We start from the raw sequence: 20,159 nt of genomic DNA, 5'->3' as shown, positions 1-20,159 counted from the left end.
CCTGGCTGTTTGTGCCAGAGGGGGACAAGCCACCCTTTTTGATGATTAGATTTCTTCTTTGGGGAATTCAGGATTGAACTGAAACAGATAATCATTCTGCAGTTGGCTGGAATTTTAACATGTGAACTGGGAGCTATACAGCAGCCACATTCTGCATGTCAAGTGGATCAGAGGAGAAAGAAAAGCAGATATGCAGAGAGAAAAGGAATAAAGCAGGGAGGGAAAAGGTAGGGGCTCAAGACTGCTTAACTGTTCCTGGTTCCAGACCCTTCAGTGGCCTCTCTGCTACCTGTCCTTTGGTGCTATGAAAGCACCTCTCTATCCTTTAAAAGTTGTCCCCGCCCCCTTTTTTTTCCTTAAACTAGCTCAAAAGGGTTTCTGTTACTTACAACCAAAAAGTCCTAACTAATACAGTGGAGGTAAATTGAATTATCATGGAGTAGAAAGACACGGCCTTGAACTGGCTTATGGTAATTTTAAAAGAGAGTTGATTTTTTGGGCAATGGGTGCTATAACCAGGAGACAAAAATTTCTCCCCTTTTATTCTTTATAAAATAAATTGCATGAAAGGGTCAGGCCAGCTGAGTGAACATCAGCTTGTACAATGAGAACAAGAGAGAGTATTACCCAGCTTGAACTATCATTTGTTTACAACTGGGATGGAACAGGGAGGAGGAGTGAGGAGAGAAACTGGGGTAGAAGGGAAGCCAGTGGAGGAGGAAAGGAAAAGTCTGACGTGGTGTGGTGCCCAGAACACCTTTATACATTCACATTTGGAAACGCCTCCACCTTTGGATGAAAAATGCTGGTCAAATGCCAAGTATTATTTTGTAAATTAGATACTCTCCGTGAAATTAGCCTTTTGACACATTTCCAGCTATTTCTCTGAAGCAGAGTGAAATCCTGACTCTCTCTTTACAAGCAGAATTAAATACTGGGGTCTCGTGTTCTCTTTCTTTGCCGTGTTCCTGCTTTTGCCATTAGCTGTGATGAACAGAATGAATGATACACAGAGGCGGGTGGGACAATGGGGCTGATTCATGGTTTGGGAAAACAGGGAATTGTCACAGAGCAAACAGTGGCCCTCCTTTTTGCTGGGGCCATTGCAATGTTGAGCTGAAAGCATCTTGTTTGGATTCTTCCAACCAAGGGATAAGCTTCTAAATGACAGGCGCAATGTGGGGTCCCCAGGGGTACTTAAAACAATCCTGAGATATGCTGGCAGACCTTGTGTTCTTTGTAAACAAACAGAGAGAGGTCATTCAAACAGCTGTTAATTTCATTAAGAGGCCTCATTTTCAGGTCCCAGAACAGACATTTCTTTTTATGTCAGGATTATCTCTGAGTTTTATATTTACATCCATTCCTGGTACCTTAACTGGGATGTCAGGAAGCTCAGCTTACATTTGGACTGGTGTTTTGGCCTGGGCTTCGAAATGAATTTACCTTTAGAGCAGATTACATTTGACCAAAATTAATTTGATGGATGATACAGTACTATATATATACATACACGTTTATTGGCATCGTATCGTACGTGTTGTTTTGTGATTTTTTCATTGAGCACTGTAACATGAAAATATTAATTTGTCAACATATTTTAATCTACAATATCCCTTCTAATGGGTGTGTCGTGTGTGACTGTATGAACAAACCCTCATTTATTTAACTTGTCTCTTTGTTGGACATTTAGGTTGTTTTCAGTTTTTCATAGCTATAAACCATGCGTCAGTAAAAATTATTGTAGCTAAGTCTTTGCACATTTCCTTATTTCCCTAGGGAAAAACATCCTGGATTTTGATTATCGGATCAGAAGAGATGCATATTTTTAATATTTTTTACTCATGCTGAGAAATTGCCATCCAGAGTACAATTCATACTTCCTCCAGGTATGAAGTGCTTTCCTTCACACATACCCGGCTCTCTAGTCTAAACTTTATTTAGTTTATTTTCTTGGTTTTTCCAGGAAAATGACCATATAATCTACAAATAATGACTTTAGGGGGGATTTCATTTACCAGATAGGCAAAGTGGCAAGGATTATAATATTTCATTGTTGGTGGAAATATGGATAAGCGGATGTTCTCAAACGCTCTGCCTGTAACTTGTTTAGTATTTTTGAAGGATAATTTGAGAGTTTCTGTGAAAAATTTTAAATTGTGTATCCTCTGACCTAGCAATTTCAATTCTAAAAGACTATCCTGCACAAGTGAACAAAGATATATGCATACAGCTATTCATCAAAGCATTGTTTTAATAGCAAAAAATTTTCAAACAACTTACAGTTCATCAGTAGGGTATGGTTAAATAAATTATAGTACATTTATGCTATGAAATACTGTGAAGCCATTAAAGAGAATAAGATAAACCTCTAGTACCAACCTGGAAATCAGTCCATGCTATTTTGTTATGTTTAAAAAATATTTAGCAAGGTATTAATATATTATTATTTTTTTAATAAATTTATTTTTTGGCTGCGTTGGGTCTTTGTTGCTGTGTGTGGGCTTTCTCTAGTTACCATGAGCAGGGGGCCACTCTTCGTTGCGGTGTGCCGGCTCCTCACTGCGGTGGCTTCTCTTGTTGCAGAGCATGATCTCTAGGCACATGGGCTTCAGTAGTTGTGGCACGTGGACTTGGTAGTTGTGGCTTGCGGGCCTGGAGCACAGGCACGGTAGTTGTGGTGCACAGGCTTAGTTGCTCTGTGGCATGTGGGATCTTCCCGGACCAGGGCTCGAACCCGTGACCCCTGCATTGGCAGGCAGATTCTTAACCACTGCGCGTCCTAAGATATTAATAGATCATGATCCCAATTTTATTTTTCAAAATCCAAGTATATACCTCAGAAATATACACAGAAAAGGGTCTGTTGAAGGTGATTACCTCTAAATAACAAAATTGACAGAATAATGAGTAATGTTTACTTTTTTACCTTACACGTTGTTTAAATATTTTAATGAGCATTTGTTCTTCTAAAAAAGGGGGGAAGAATTAGAAAAGGGGGAAATTAATTTGTCTCCTCTTTCTCTGTTTGTGTACATCTTACCTTATTAAATTAGCTTATTTTTAATTAATTAATTAATTTATTTATTTTGGAACTTTAATTTTTATTTATTTATTTTTTGGCTGCACTGCATGGCATATGGGATCTTAGTTCCCCGACCAGGGATCGAACCCACGCCCCCTGCAATGGAAATACAGAGTCTTAACCACTGGGCTGCCAGGGAAGTCCCTGCATTAGCTTAGAATTTTAAGAACAATTGTAACTAAAGTAGTAACAAATGACATCCTTGTCTTGTTCCTGACTTAAATCGTAATTTCTTTAATATTTTTCAATTAATATTGGCTGTTGTTTTCTGACATTCTTATTCAATTGAATATTTTTATTGTGTTTGTTGAATTTTATTAAAGGCACCCACTGGGATGATCATATAGTTTTTCGTTTTAGTTCAATTAGTGTGATGAATTATATTAATACATTTTCAAATGTCAAAAAGTCTAACATCCCTAGAATAAATCATTCTTGGTCATAGTGTTATTATTTTAATGAGCTTTCTAGATTTGATATGCTAATGTTTTTATTGTGGTAAAAAACATATAACAAAATTTCCATGTTAACCATTTTTAAGTATATAGTTCAAAAGTGTTAAGTATATTTACATTGTTGTGAAACAGACCTTCAGAACTTTTTTATTCTGCAAAACTTAAACTCTATATACCCATTAAGGTACTATTCCCCTTTTCTCCTTCCCCCTAGACCCTGGTAAACACCGTTCTACTTTCTGTTTTTATGAATTTGACTGTTTTAGGATGTTTGACAGTACTTGTGTTCTTGTGATTGGCTTATTTCACTTAGCACAATGTCCTCATGCTTCATCCATATTGTAGCATGTGACAGTATTTCCTTCCTTTATTAAGCCTGAATAATACATCATTGTATGTATATATCACATATTCTTTATTCATTCATCCTGCCATGGACATCTTGGTTGCTTCCACCTCTTGGCTATTGTGAATAGTGCTGCTGTGAACATGGGTGTGCAAATATCTCTTCGAGACCCTGTTTGCAATTTTTTTGGATACCCAGAAGTGGGATTTCTGGATCAAATGGAACTTCTGTTTTTAATTTTTCGAGGAACCACTGTACTGTTTTCTATAGTGGTTGCACCATACAATCCCACCAACAGTGCACAATTTCCAGGTTCCAATTTTCCACAGCCTTGACAACACTTATTATTTCCTATTTTTTTTTTTTGTTTTTGATAGCAGCTATTCTAATAGGTGTGAGATGATATCTCATTGGGGTTTTGATTTGCATTTCTCTGATGATTAGTGATGTTGCCCATTTTTTCGTATGCTTCTTGGCCATTTGTATATCATCTTTGGAGAATGTCTATGCAAGTGCTTTGTCCATTTTTAAATCAAGTTATCTGATTTTGTATTGCTGAGTTGTAGGAGTTCTTTATATATTTTGGATGTCAAACCCTTATCAAATATATGATTTGTAGATATTTTCTCCCATTTCATAGGTTAACTTTTCACTGTATATTTACAATTTTTAACTATATGGTATTGGCCTGTTTTTTTTTTAATGTTATTTTTGACAAGCTTATTTGCTACTGTGGTTATACAAATAGCACTGATACCTTTCCTTACTCCCACTTGCAATTCTTTCAATTGCAAGTCAAATTCAAACTAATTTAAGAAAAAATGGGGTGGGGAGGATTTAGTGGCTCACACTTCTAAATCTTAAAAAGGGAAGGAATGGAAGTGCCCTCAAGCATGACTGGACCCAGGGTGTAGAGCCCATCAGGTTCTTTCTTCTCTTTATTTCTTGGCTCTGCCATTTTTCCTGTGTGAGGCTCATTGTCTAATATTGGCATTTGTCATGGACTGGAGCCACAGGCAGCTTTGGCCCCAGTCAGCACAGAGAGCACAAGAATACATTCTCCTTGTAACAAAATTCAGATAACATAGAAACTCAAAAGTAACTATTGTAAATCTGCTTTCCACAGCCGCTGAATTGCACAAATCCAGGGGGTGCCATTTCATCATAGTTTATGTGAAAGGCTATGCACTCCCCAGAGAAAAGTGTGTATTTGTACACCAAAGAGATCATCTCATTTTTGCCTGTACAGATAGCCCTCAAATTTTACCATCCATATTAGATATAGTCTCTTGGGTTGTCCGCCAAAGGGTGGGCATGTGCATGACCCCAAGCTAGGCCGATCAAAACTGTCTTTCCCTGTAATTTGAATATTGGTTTGGAAAATGAAAACGTTATATGAGTGTGTTCTTCTAAGAGTGGTAACATGAGGAGCCTACCACAGGTTTGCTTCTTGCCGGCTCTCTAGGGCTGTTTCTGTTTTTTCTGAGACCTGATTCTTCACATTTTCCTTAAGTCTCTGGGGGATCCCTAATTACTCAATAAACTCTTCCCATTATTGTTTTCTTAAATTAGCCAATCAGTTTGTGTTGCTTGGCAGCAAAGAATCCTGACACACAAAACTGTATATTTATATACAGTATATTTTTTTGTTTTTGTTTTGCCATAAATGGGATTATACTATATGTACTGTCCTGCAACTTGATTTTTTTTTTCACTTAATTATATGTCTTGTAGATTTCTCCATGTCAATATTTCTATTTATCTACCTCAATCTTCTAGATCTCTTTCTTGGTGTGTGTGTGTATATGTTTAAAAACTGGGGTCACTCTACGCATATGGTTTGTTACCTTCTTTTTAACTTGGTAAGCTATCTTAATCATATTTCTACGCTCATATATGGACATAAGTTATGAGTTTTAATGGCCGACTACTATGCCATTACCTGAGTATAAATTAATCTATTTACCACTTCCTTAATGGTGGCTATTTGGGTTGTTTGTAATTTTTTTTGATAGTATTAAAAAAAAAAAGCAACAATGAACATCCTTGAATAGACACATGCTTGTGCATCTGTCCTGTTTTTCCTTAGGGTAAATGCCCAGAACTAGCCCTACTCATTTACGGTTGTATACATTAAAATTTTTTAAGTGATTAATTTTTAATAAATATATATGCACATGGTAAAAAGTTCAAAGAAAACAAAATATTTAGAGTATGAAGTGGAGTTCATACTAGGAATGCAACACTGGTTTAACATTTAAAAAAGTAATCAATGTAATTCACCTCTTTAGCAAAATAAAGGAGAAAATATGATCATCTCAATGGATTAAAAAAAAAGCATTGACAAAATTCGAAACTATATATTTATAATTTTGAAAAACCTCAGCAAATCAGAAATGGAAGGGAACTTTTTCAATCTGCTACAGAACATCTAAAGCAAACCTCAGTTGGGACTTCCCTGGTGCCACAGTGGTTAAGAATCCGCCTGCCAATGCGGGGGACACGGGTTCGAGCCCTGGTCCGTGAAGATCCCACATGCCGCGAAGCAACTAAGCCCGTGCGCCACAACTGCTGAGCCTGGGCTCTAGAGCCCGTGAGCCACAGCTACTGAAGCCTGTGCACCTAGAAGCCTGTGCTCTACAACAAGAGAAGCCCATGCACCGCAACTAGAGAAAGCCCGTGTGCAGCAATGAACACCCAACGCAGCCAAAAATAAATAAATAAATAAATCTAAAGAAAACTTCAGCTGACATTGTACTTAATGGTGAACTATTTTCTCCTAATAGTGGAAACAAGGCATAATGATTAGACAGAAGAAGTAAAACTATTATTATTTGCAGATGACATGATTGTGCATGTAGAAAACACTATGGAATCTACCCAAAAAAGCCCTGTTAGAGCTAATACATGAATTAGCTAAATGAATGAACTAATAAATGAAGATCATAAAATACAAGGTCAATATACACAAATCAATTCTATTTCTGTATACTCACATTAAGCAATTGCAAAACAAAAACATCCTTTATAACAGCATCAAAAACACCATATGGAGGAAGAAATCTAATGAAAGATATGTAATTTCTTCTAACTGAAAACTACTGAGAGAAGTTAAAGAAGATACAAATATATAGAGAGATATGTACCATTTTTAATAGATTGGAAGGCTAAAATTAAGATATCAATTCTTCCAAATTTTAGGTATACATTTGATGAAATCCCAGTCAAAATCCCAGCTAAGATTTATTTTATTTTTTTTTAATTAATTTATTTTATTTTTGGCTGCGTTGGGTTTTCGTTGCTGTGCGTGGGCTTTCTCTAGTTGCAGCGAGCGGGGGCCACCCTTCGTTGCGGTGCGCCGGCTTCTCATTGCGGTGGCTTCTCTTGTTGCGGAGCATGGGCTCTAGGCACACGGACTTCAGTAGTTGCAGCACACGGGCTCGGTAGCTGTGGCTCACAGGCTCTAGGGCACAGGCTTAGCAGCTGTGGCACACGGGCCCAGTTGTTCCACGGCATGTGGGATCCTTCTGGACGAGGGCTCGAACCCGTGTCCCCCGCATTGGCAGGCAGATTCCCAACCACTGTGCCACCAGGGAAGTCCCTAAGATTTATTTTAAATATGAGTCTACTCTATATAATTCTATGTCAAAATTTTGAAAACCTGATGAAGAGAGAAAAGTATTATTTACCAAAAGAAAAAAAGACTCTAGGAAAAGATGAAAACCTAAAATACTGGGAATTCCCTGATGGTCCAGTGGTTAGGACTCCATATTTTCATTGCCAAGGGTACAGGTTCAATCCCTGGTCAGCGAACTAAGATCCCACAAGCCGTGCAGCACAACCAAAAAACAAAACAAAACAAAACAAAATCAAAAAAATCTAAAACACCAATGATCACAGGAGAAATTGAGGACCTTGTCAAAGAACTACTCAAAAAAGTGCTATGTACAGATAACTTCATGAAAAAATTCTTTCTAACTTTCAAGGAATCAATCATTCCTGTGCTATGTTTAAATTTTTTCAAGTATAAAAATGTATGAGTGGGCTTCCCTGGTGGCGCAGTGGTTGAGAGTCTGCCTGCCGATGCAGGGGACGCAGGTTCGTGCCCCGGTCCGGGAGGATCCCACATGCCGCCGAGTGGCTGGGCCCGTGGGCCATGGCTGCTGAGTCTGTGCATCCGGAGCCTGTGCTCCGCAACGGGAGAGGCCACAACAGTGAGAGGCCCGCGTACCGCAAAAAAAAAAAGAAAAAAAGTATGAGTTGGGTTGTCTCTTTATTGTTGGTTTGTAGAAGTTCTTAATATATTACTGGATATCCATGTATTAAAGCACAATCATGGGCTTCCCTGGTGGTGCAGTAGTTAAGAATCTGCCTGCCAATTCAGGACACGGGTTCGAGCCCTGGTCCAGGAAGATCGCACATGCGGTGGAGCAACTAAGCCCGTGTGCCACTACTGAGCCTGCACTCAAGAGCCCGTGAGCCACAGCTACTGAAGCCTGCAGGCCACAACTGCTGAAGCCTGTGCGCCTAGAGTCCATGCTCCGCAACAAGAGAAGCCACTGCAATGAGAAGCCCACGCACCACAACGAAGAGTAGCCCCGGCTCGCCGCGACTAGAGAAAGCCTGTGTGTAGCAACAAAGACCCTACGCAGCCAAAAATAAAATAAATTAAATGAATTAAAAAAAAAAAGTACAATCATGTAGTGGAACGTTTGCAATGGGTGTGAGCATAGGCACTATGGGTTGCCATTTCTCCAAATGTTTTGAAGAAGCCAATCTGAGAGAATGGACTGGACACACAGAAAGAGGCACTGACAAGAGGCTGAAGAGTGAATTCTGGAAAAACTCACATCTATCGTTCTAGTTCTTCATTCCTACCTTTTCTATGGTTGGTTATGCGAGCCAATACATCCCTCTTTTTGCTTCAGTTATTTCAATTTGTATTTGTCCCTTGCAACCAGAAGAGTACTAGTACAACAGTTATTTGAAATGGTGCTGTATGGCCCCAGCTGACATTTTGATTGCAGCCTTTTGAGAGACCCCAAGCCAGAACTGCCCAGTCAACCTGCTTTCAAATTCCTGATTCACAGGAACTATAAGATAGTAATGTTTGTTTTAGAAAGATAATGTTGGGAAAAAAGAAAGAAAGAAAGAAAGATAATGTTTGGAGTTTCCTGGTGGCCTAGTGGTTAGGATTCCAGGCTTTTACTGCCACGGCCCAGGTTCAATCCCTGGTCCTGGAACTGAGATCCCGCAAGCTATGCAGCACGGCCAAAAAATATATATATATATATGTTGTAGAAATTTGTCTATTGACATAGAAAGATAGTTATGATATATTGCTGAATTGAAAAAGCAGGCTACAAAACAGCATATGTGACATGATTAAATTTTTTAAAAATAAAATATATATGCAAATGTAACTATATAACTATAATGAAAAGCTCATGGGTGGTGCAGTGGTTAAGAATACACCTGCCAATGCAGGGGTCACGGGTACGATCCCTGGTCCAGGAAGATCCCACATGCCGCAGAGCAACTAAGCCCGTGCGCCACAACTACTGAGCCCACGTGCTGCAGCTCCTGAAGCCTGCATGCCTAGAGCCTGTGCTCTGCAACAAGAGAAGCCACCGCAATAAGAAGCCCACGCACCACAACAAAGAGTAGCCCCCACTCGCCGCAACTAGAGAAAGCCCGTGAGCAGCAACGAAGACCCAACGCAGCCAAAAACAAAAACAAACAAACAAAAAAGTTTATGGAAAGATAGATACCAAGACAGAAAAAGGGGTTGTCCCTGTGTGAGAGGATTTATTTTCATGTTGCTTGTCTTTTTATTTGTTTACATGTTTGTTTCCTGATTATTCTGTAATGAATGAAAGAGAATCTTTTTTTCAGAAAATAATTGATAATGCTCAGTGTTTTAAGGGGGAGTGAAGCCACTGGCACTGCCTTTCTAAAAAGTAACTTTACATGTGCATTAAGAGTCTTAAAAAAAAAGTATGCACTTTTTGGCCTAGTAATCCTAATCTTTGGATTAGAATAAGATATTTCCTGTCATAAGGAAATGACTAGTGCAATGCAGCAAAGATTTATGTTCAAGAATTTTCATCATATTCTATGTTTTAATGAAATATTAGAAATAACCTTGATGCACAATGAAAGAATAATTGTAATTCCAATCAGAGCGTCTTGGGCTACAATGACTGAGGAGTACTGGGCGTTAATGCCCAGAGACCAGGGACATGACACATCCTTCATAAAAAAGGATTGTCCCAACTTTCATTTCTGGAAAAATGGAGTAGGTGTACTTTTCCCTGTTGTTCTTTCTAAGTACAACTGGAAACCCTGAACACTGTGAACAAACATAAGAAACACTTTCAAACTCATTGTATGTAGTCAGCATTACTCTGATAACAAAGCCAAAGACATTACAATAGATATAAAACTACTGATATTCCTTATGAATATTGATGTAAAAATCCTTGATAAGATACTAGCAAATAAAATTCAGCAGCATATTTAAAAGATTATACACCATAACCAACTGAGATTTATTCCTGGAAGGCAAGGATGGTTCAACATATAAAAATCAGTTAATGTAATACACCATTTTTTTTTAATGAAGGGAAAAAAAAAACCCTACCTGATCACCTCAATTGTTGCAGAAAAGAGCACTTGACAAAATTCAATATGCTTTCATGAGAAAACACTCAACAAATTATGAATGAAAAGAAACTTCCTCAACGTGGTAATGACCATAAATGTAAAACCCACAGCTGACATCATATTCAGTGGTGAAAGACTAAAAGCTTTTCCCTTAAGATAAGGAAAAAGACAAGGATGCCTGCTTTCACTACTTCTATTTCAACTTAGGACCCGAAGTCTTAGCCAGAACAATTAGATAAGAAAAAGAAATAGAAAGCATTGAAATTGGACAGGAAAAAGTAAAAATATCTCTATTTGCGGATGATATAGTCTTAAATGTAGAAAACTCTAAAGAATATACATGCACGCATGCGCATGCACACACACACACACACACACACACACACACAAACCTGTTAGAGTTAATAAGCTCAGCAAAGTTGCAGAAGAAAAAATCAGTGCATTAAAATCAGTTGCATTCTATACACTAAAAGTTAACAATCAGAAAAGGAAATTAAGAAAACAATTCCAGGGCTTCCCTGGTGGTGCAGTGGTTAAGAATCTGCCTGCCAATGCAGGGGACACGGGTTCGAGCCCTGGTCCGTGAAGATCCCACATGCCTTGGAGCAACTAAGCCCATGCACCACAACTACTGAGCCTGTGCTCTAGAGCCTGTGAGCCACAACTACTGAGCCCATGAGCCGCAACTACTGAAGCCCGCGTGCCTAGAGCAGGTGCTCTGCAACAAGAGAAGCCACCGCAATGAGGAGCCCGTGCACCTCAACGAAGAGTAGCCCCCGCTTGCCTCAACTAGAGAAAGCCCGTGCACAGCAACGAAGACACGACGCAGCCAAAAATAAATTAATTAAATAAATTTAAAAAAAGAAAACAATTCCATTTACAATAACATCAAAAAGAATAAAATACTTAGGAATAAATTTAACCAAGGTGATGAAAGATTATAAGGAAAATTACAAAACATGGCTGAAAGAAATTAAACAAGACCTAAGTAAATGGAGAGACATCCCATATTCATGGATTGGAAGATTTAACATTGTTAAGATGACAATATTACCCAAAGTAATCTATAGATTCAATACAATCCTTATCAAGATTTCAACGGCATTTTCTGCAGATATAGAAAAACCTACCCTAAAATTCATGTGGAATCTTAAAGAAACCCAAGTAGCCAAAAAAGAACAAAGTTGGAGGACTTGCTCTTCCTAATTTCAACACTTAGTACAAAGCCACTGTAATCAAAACTCTGTGGCACTAGTATAAGGACAGACATATAGACCAGTGGAATAGAAGAAAGAGTCCAGAAATAAACCCTTGCATACATGGTTAACCGATTTTCGTTGTGGGTGCCAAGATCATTCAATGGGGAAAGGACAGTCTTCAACAAATGGTGCTGGGAAAAACGGATATCCACCTGCAGAAGAATTAAGTTGGACCCTTACTTTACACCATATACAAAAATCAACTCAAGGGCTTCCCTGGTGGCGCAGTGGTTGGGAGTCCGCCTGCCGATGCAGGGGACACGGGTTCATGCCCCGGTCCGGGAGGATCCCACGGAGTGGCTGGGCCCGTGAGCCATGGCCGCTGAGGCTGTGCGTCCGGAGTCTGCGCTCCGCAACAGGAGAGGGCACAACGGTGAGAGGCCCACGTACCAAAAAAAACAACTCAAAATAGATCAAAGACCGTTTTGGATTGGGTGTTTTAAAATTTGAACTCAATATCCTTAATAGTTATAGGGCTATTAGAATTATTTCACATTGGGTGAACTGGAGTAGTTTGTGGTTTTTGAGGAACGGGTTGATTTCATCTATAAACTGTCGAATTTATGTGCATAGTATATTTCATAATGCTCCTTTATTATCTTTTTTATGCCTGCATGGTCTGTAGTTATATCCCCTTTTTCATGCCTAATATTGGTAAACTGTGTCTTCTCTCTTTTTTATAATTTAAAAACTTCCAAAAAAATATTTCCAGGCCCAGATGGAAATCAAACATTTAAAGAAAAATTAACACCAATTCTAGATAATCTCTTCCAGCAAATACAAGAGGAGAAAACACTTCCCAATTACTTTTATGAAGCTAGTATTACCCTATACCAAAACCAGAAAAGACAGTATAAAAAAGAAAACTATAGACCAATATCCCTCATGAATACATACACAAAAGTCCTTAACAAAATATTAGCAAATAGAATTCATCAATATATAAAAATAATTATACACCATGACCCAGTGGAATTTATTCCAGGCATGCAAGGCTGATTCAATATGTGAAAATCAATCAATGTAATCCACCATATTAACAGGTTAAAGAAGAAAAATCACATGATCATAAAAATTGCTACAGAAAATCAATGAAGAAATACTGTACTCTGTCATGATAAAAACTCACAAAAATAGGAATAGAGGAGAACTTCTTCAACCTGAAAAAGTATCTGCGAAAACTCTACAGCTAACATTGAAAGTCTAAATGGGGAATTGACTGGTGGTCCAGTGGTTAGGACATAGTGCTTTCACTGCCAGGTCCCAGGTTCAATCTCTGGTCAGGGAACTAAGATCCTGGAAGCCACATGGTGCAGCCAAGACAGACAGAAAGCAAGCAGGCAGCAAGTCTGAACGTTTTCCTCCAAATACTGGGAACAAATTAAGAATGTCTGCTCTTATCACTCTTATTCAACATAGGGTTGGAAGGGCAACAGGCAAGAAAAAGAAATAAAAGGCACATAGATTGTAAAAGAAGAAATAAAAATGTCCTGATTTCAGATGACATGATTGTCTGCACAGAAAATACCAAGGATTCTCCAAAGAAAACCTCCTGGAACTGATCAGTGACTTTAGCAAAATTTCAGGATAAACGATAAACATACAAAAATCAGTTGTATTTCCATATACTAAAAATGAACATGTGGTAACGAAAATAAAAAGTACAGTACATGTATAATCACTCAAAAAACATGAAATACTTAGATGTAAATCTAACAAAACGTGTACAGAACTTATGTACTGAAAACTACAAACTGTTGATAGAAGGAAGACCTAAAGAGGAGAGACATATGGTATTCATTAAATGGAAGATTCAATGTAGTAAAGGTGTCTATTCTCTTCAACTGATATACAGGCTTGATGCAACTATTGATACTATTAAATTCCAACAAGTTTTTGTGTAGTTATACACAAAATTTTTCTACAAGTTATATGGAAAGGCAGAGGAACTAGAAGAGCTAAAACAATCTTGAAAAAGTAGAATCAAGTAGGAGGAATCACTCTTCTCAATGCTATGTTTTATCATATAACTGCAGTAATCAAGACTATACTGTTGATGGATTGGTGAAGAGATAGACACATAGATCAATGGGATAGAATAAAGAACCCAGAAATAGACTCACACAAATATGCCCAACTGATTACTGACAAAGGTGTAAAAAACAATTCAGTGGAGGAAAAATAACCTTTTCAATAAATGGTACTGGAGAAATTGGACATCCATAGTCAAAAAAAAAAAAAGATTCTCAACCTAAGTCTCACACAAAAATTAACTTGAAATGGATCGCAGATTTAAATGTAAAACTTCAGAAAAGAAAAATGTAAAAATGTAAAATGTAAAAAGAAAAATTTCAGAAAAGAAAAAACCAGGGGAAAATCTTTGAGATCTAGGGGTAAGCAGAGGTCTTGGATTTGACACCAAATGCTCAGTTTATAAAAGGGAACATTGATAAATTGAACTTCATCAGAATTGAAAACTTTTTTTTCTGTGAAAGATCCTGTTAAGAGCATGATAATATAAGCTATGGACTGTGAGAAAATATTTGCAAACCACATGTCCAACAAAGGACTAGTATCTAGAATACAGGAAGAAATCTTAACACTCAACAATAAAAAACAAACCAATTAGAAAGTAGGCAAAAGACACAAGGAACCATTTTACTAAAAAGGATATACAGATGGCAAATAAGCACATGAAAAAGATGTTCAACATCATTAGCCATTAGGTAATTGCAAATTATAACCACAATGAGATATCACAAAAACTTATAAAAATGGGCTTCCCTGGTGGCGCAGTGGTTGAGAATCCGCCTGCCAATGCAGGGGACACGGGTTCGAACCCCAGTCTGGGAAGATCCCACATGCCGCGGAGCGGCTGGGCCCGTGAGCCCTGGCCGCTGAGCCTGCGCGTCCGGAGCCTGTGCTCCGCAACGGGAGAGGCCACAGCAGTGAGAGGCCCGCGCACCGCGATGAGGAGTGGCCCCTGCTCACCGCAACTAGAGAAAGCCCTCGCACAGAAATGAAGACCCAACACAGCCAAAAATAAATAATTAAAGAAAAAAACTTATAAAAATGGCTAAAATAAAAACTGGTGACAACACCAAATGCTGGCAAGGATTTGGAAAAATGGATTGCTCATACATTGCTAGTAGGAATATAAAATAGTAGAGCCACTCTGGAAAACAATCTGGCAGTTTTTTGGGAAACTAAACATGCAACTACCATGTGATACAGCAATTGCACTCCTGGGCAGTTATCCTAGCGAAATGAAAACAATGAAAATTGAGAGAAATGAAAACATGTTCACAGGAATACATAGACACAAATGTTCATAGCAGCTTAATTAGTAATCACACCAAACTGGAAACAACCAGATGCCCTTTGACAGGTGAATAGTTCAACTATGTTACCTCCATACCATGGAGTAGTACTCAGAAATAAAAAGGAATGAATTATTGAATACATACAACAATTTAGATCAATCTCCAGAGAATTATTCTAAGTTAGAAAAAACCCCAATCTCAAAAGGACTGGATTATATACTACTTGATTCCATTTATATAACATTCTTAAATTGACAGTTAAGGGAAGTAGCTGTGGGTAAAAAAGAGCAACGTGGAGGATCCTCCCATTGATGGAAATATATCAATGTCAATATCCTAGTTGTGATATTGTACTATAGTTTTGCAAGATGTTACCATTGGGGTAGGGGGTAATGGTGTAAGGGATCTCTCTATTATTTCTTACAACTATATGTCAATCTACAGTTATCTCAAGATAAAAAATATAATAAAACTTTAAAAAAAAAGTATTGTTCCAACCAAAATGCGGAGCATGGCCTTGGGAGAAACACTAAAACAATAGACTATTTAGCAACCGTTGAAAATTGTGTTTCTGAAGACTACTTAATGACATGGGAAATTGTTGATTTTTAACCTTCAACTAAAAACTATTAAGATTCAAAACTTCATTTAAACTAAGATCTTGATTTTGTGAAAAGTATTGACAATATCTGCAAAAAAAATGAAAGGTACATGTGATTTTTTTCACTGTGGTTATATCTGAATTATGGGATTACTTGAGACTTCATTTTCTTTTCATGGTTTCTGAATTTTCCAAAATTTTTGCTATAGCATGAGTCATAAATAAATGAAATAAGGAAACAAACATATATCTAGTGAGACGGAAAAGGCATTCTCTAAAATAAGCAGGTGGTAATTTGTGGGCCAAACGGGCCTTCTGTCCTGTATTAATTTCCTATCTCACCTGTCAGAGTGCTCCCACTAAAATGTCTGCAGTCCTAGAAGATGCGTAGGTGTTTAAAACGAACCCCAATTTTATAAGGAAGAAGTTTGGAACAAAATTTTACATACTTTTATATATACATGTATCAAAAGTGATTGTAGAGAAAAGAATATTATTTTGTTTATCTAAGTACTGTGCACTGTAGTCCAGGAAGAAATAGAAAATTTTAGATATGCAGCCATAATCTATTCACCTTTAAAGAAGGAAAGAGTTAGTGTACTAAATTTTTTTAAAATGAAGAAATGAATCTGTTGTGAGTTCTGAATGCTGTCAAAGATGCACAGTGAGATGCTGGGATAGTATGGCAGAGGGGGTGTCAGTTTGTGCCCCAAACTCTGTTTCAAACAGGGACGTTCTGTGTTTGTTTGTTTATATGCACATGGGCATTCTGTACAGTATATTGTCTGAAAAAAAAAGGCTTTGGAGAAAAAGAAAGTAGAAAAGCCATGATTTAGGTTATGTCTTGATGTAACCTAGCATTAGTGGTTTTTCCTGGACCTTCATTTGGAGACCTGGAATTCAGTCCTTCCTTTCTCTGAACAGTCAATAGGGGAAGAAGGGACAGTAGAAACAGCAACTGGGAGGGGGAAAGAGGACACTACTGAAGAGAGTCAGAAAAGCTCTCTTTGGAAAATGGTTTATGGTCTTGCACAAAGACAAATATAAGCAGCCCTTTAGCAAACAGGACAGACTAGTGATCAAGATACTCAAAACCTTCCAGTCCAGATTATCTTTCCAGTCTTAGAGCCCATACATTTCTCCCTTCTTCCCTCTCCAACCCTTCACTCTCCCCACATCCCTCTCTCACATACATATACACTCCTTTTCATCTACCCTGGAATCACTTCTTGTTTCCAGAACTTGCCTTCCACACTTACAATGTTACGCCTTTGCTTAAACCACTCTTTCCACTTGGATCACCTTTCTTCTAGACCTGTACTGTCCAGTAGGATAGCCACTAGCCACATGGGCTACTAGTAATAGGGTTAGTGTGGACTGAGATACGCTGTAAATGTAAGATACACACTGGATTTCAAAGAGTACAAAGAAAAGATAGAAATTAATTTCATCTCTTTTAACTTTTTAAAATGTGGTCACCACAAAATTTTTAAAATATATATATTGATATATGTAAATGTATAAGGACATGTTACCTCAGCATTTGTGAATCCTAGTGTTGTAATCATAATTATACCAACTTCAGTGAATTTTTAAGGCAAATGTGTTTATTAGAACAGACTCTAGTCAAATCAATTATTTGATCAATTCTCTATTTTGCAGAGTAAAACCATTTCCAATTTTTCTATTTTCATTTTTATTTTAATGAAATTATTTTCACTGGGGAAACGTTCTTTCCTCTAATACTTTTACAAAGGAAGTTTGATTTACTTATCAGGGTTTTTCTTTCAGTCTCTCTTTTATTTTTTCTATTGCTGTGAGAACCCTTTCATGGCCATGATTTTCACCACATGCAATTTTCCTCGGTCAAATTTCACTGTGTGCAGTTTTAGCCATTGCTGCTTATATGCTATGCAAATCATTTCTACCAGTAATGTTCATTTTAATTGGATAAAAAACCAATTGTTTATATTAATTTTTAGACTTATTCATGAGAAAATAGTGGGGAGATCTCAAATAACCCAGGATAGTTCTGTTGTCCAAGCTTGCTTAACTGCATTGCTTATCCAATTTCTCCAGAACTTCTGATCACTCCATGTCTTTGGTGAGGCAAAAATCAAAGGGCAGGGTCAAAATATCCTAAGGAATTATTGTTATTCTTTTAGGTGTAGTAATGGTATTGTGATTATGTTTTTTAGAAAAGGCTTTTTTTTCTTTTAGAGATACTAAACTGTTAATGAATGAAATAGTGTGATATTTAGAAGTACTTCAAAATAAGAAGGGGGAAATGAGTGAGAATATAAACGAAACAAGATTAGCCATAAGTTTATAATTGTCAAACCTGGTGATGAGTATATAAGCGTTCATTATATCACTCTGTCTTTTATATATTTGAAATTTTACACATTAAAAAGGTAAGATAATAGCATAATTATCTGTTTAAAGTCCTTAAGATCAAGACATAGTCAAAATGTGCTCTTTTTTTGGTCCTTACCTTTATCCACAGCTACTAAAATGAAATCCAAACTCCCTACTATGGTCTCAAGGTCCTGTACTATCTGATTCCAAACTGTCTCTCTGATGTTCTCTTCTTCTTTCTTCTCTGAGCTATTCAGGGAATAAAATGTGAAGGGTGTCCCCTGGACCAGTGCAGTCAAAAGGCCTCCTTTCTCACCATCATTTCATTACACCTGCCTGGACTTTCTTTAATTTCCTGGGACACAGCAATCATTTTCCTGCTTCAGGGTCTTTGCACTTGTTCCTTAATCTAGAATCTCTTGGCTACTCAAGTCTCAGCTTAAATGTCACTCATTCCTCAGAAATGTCTTCTTCTACCACACTCACTCATGTGGTCCTTCCTATTTTTCTCCATCAAAACTGTTTATTGCCTTCATAGCTTTGTCACCTTTTTTCTGTCTTTCACCAGAATATAAACTCTATGAGCTCAGGGATTCTGTTTGTTTTATTCATTGTGTATACTGAGCACTCAGCACAGGGTCTGGTACATAGAAGATACTCAATTAAATATTTGTTGAATGAATGAATGAAAACTCTAGCCACTTTTTTCGTTTTTTTTTTTTCGGTACGCGGGCCTCTCACTGTTGTGGTCTCTCCCGTTGCGGAGCACAGGCTCCGGACGCGCAGGCTCAGCGGCCATGGGTCACGGGCCTAACTGCTCCGCGGCATGTGGGATCTTCCCGGACCGGGGCACGAACCTGTGTCCCCTGCATTGGTAAGCAGACTCTCAACCACTGCGCCACCAGGGAAGCCCTCTAGTCATTTTTAAAAAGTCTGCTTTAAATCACCTCCTTCATAAAGCTTTGAGTCCTCTAGGTGAGAATTAATCTTTTACTTTACTGGGCGTACAAACAGGCATGAAGGGGAAGAAAGCTTGTTTTACCCTTTGCCTGGTCTACTGAGGTGACATCTAGAATGAATCTGATACATCCTTTTGTATTGTTTATGTTAGCACTTTAAAAAATTATTTTCTATGCGTGTGTATATATATATATATGTATGTATTTTTTTTTAAGGTTTCAGATTACCAGGTGCTGCTTCTAAATATTTCTCCTATGTCCAGGCTGTGCGTTTCACCTCCTTTAATAGTCTGTCATTTATTTCTATGGCCTCCCGATGTTCATGACACATGAGGGTGTCATCATGCTGAGATGAAGAATGACTGGTTTAGTTGCACTTGCCCTCACTGACATGTCCATGCTTTGGGGAAATGCAGGTACACAAATTATTTAGCCAAAATCTCCTAGAGTGAGTCTTGCCAGTTGGTTCATGGTTTTCTTTCAAATGGGACATTGACACACATAACTTGTATGCCTGAAAGCTACCTTCTCACCATTTGCTAATTGCTTTCTATCAGGTACACACATACAGTGATGTATGTTTGCCTATAAACAGAGGACAGTTTCATTCTCAAAATAATGTGTTAACATTTGTGCTCATTGTTAACAGATTTTTGCTTTGGAGCTACTTTTAGAAGATATTTTGTCCACTCCCCAATAGCAATATTTTTAGAGTGCTTCTTCCAGTCAGCTTATTTGCAGAATTGTTTAAACTAACACTAATTTTACTGCAGCAACTGAAACAAATGTTTCCATTTTGAAAATGTCTGCTGGAAAAATAAAGATTTGCAATTCAAATGAATGGGGAGATTGTAAGATTGTGTTAAGTAAAATCGATGTTTATACTTATTTTTTCAAGAAACATCACCCAAAATATTCATTATTAAATGTTTCCTGGATGGATGTAGTAGGTTCTGTATAAGTCCTTATGAATTATGGTTAATAGCATAGATGTCCTAATTCTCCATTCTCAATAGACAAGTGTTTATTAAGATGCATCTATCATTTTAGCAATTGAAAAGAAAGTGCACAGAACCAGAACACATCGCTCCATATCAAGTTAAGCAC

This window comes from Pseudorca crassidens, chromosome 19, assembly GCF_039906515.1.
Source record: "Pseudorca crassidens isolate mPseCra1 chromosome 19, mPseCra1.hap1, whole genome shotgun sequence".
Lineage (NCBI taxonomy): Eukaryota > Metazoa > Chordata > Mammalia > Artiodactyla > Delphinidae > Pseudorca > Pseudorca crassidens.
This window is presented reverse-complemented; position numbering follows the sequence as displayed.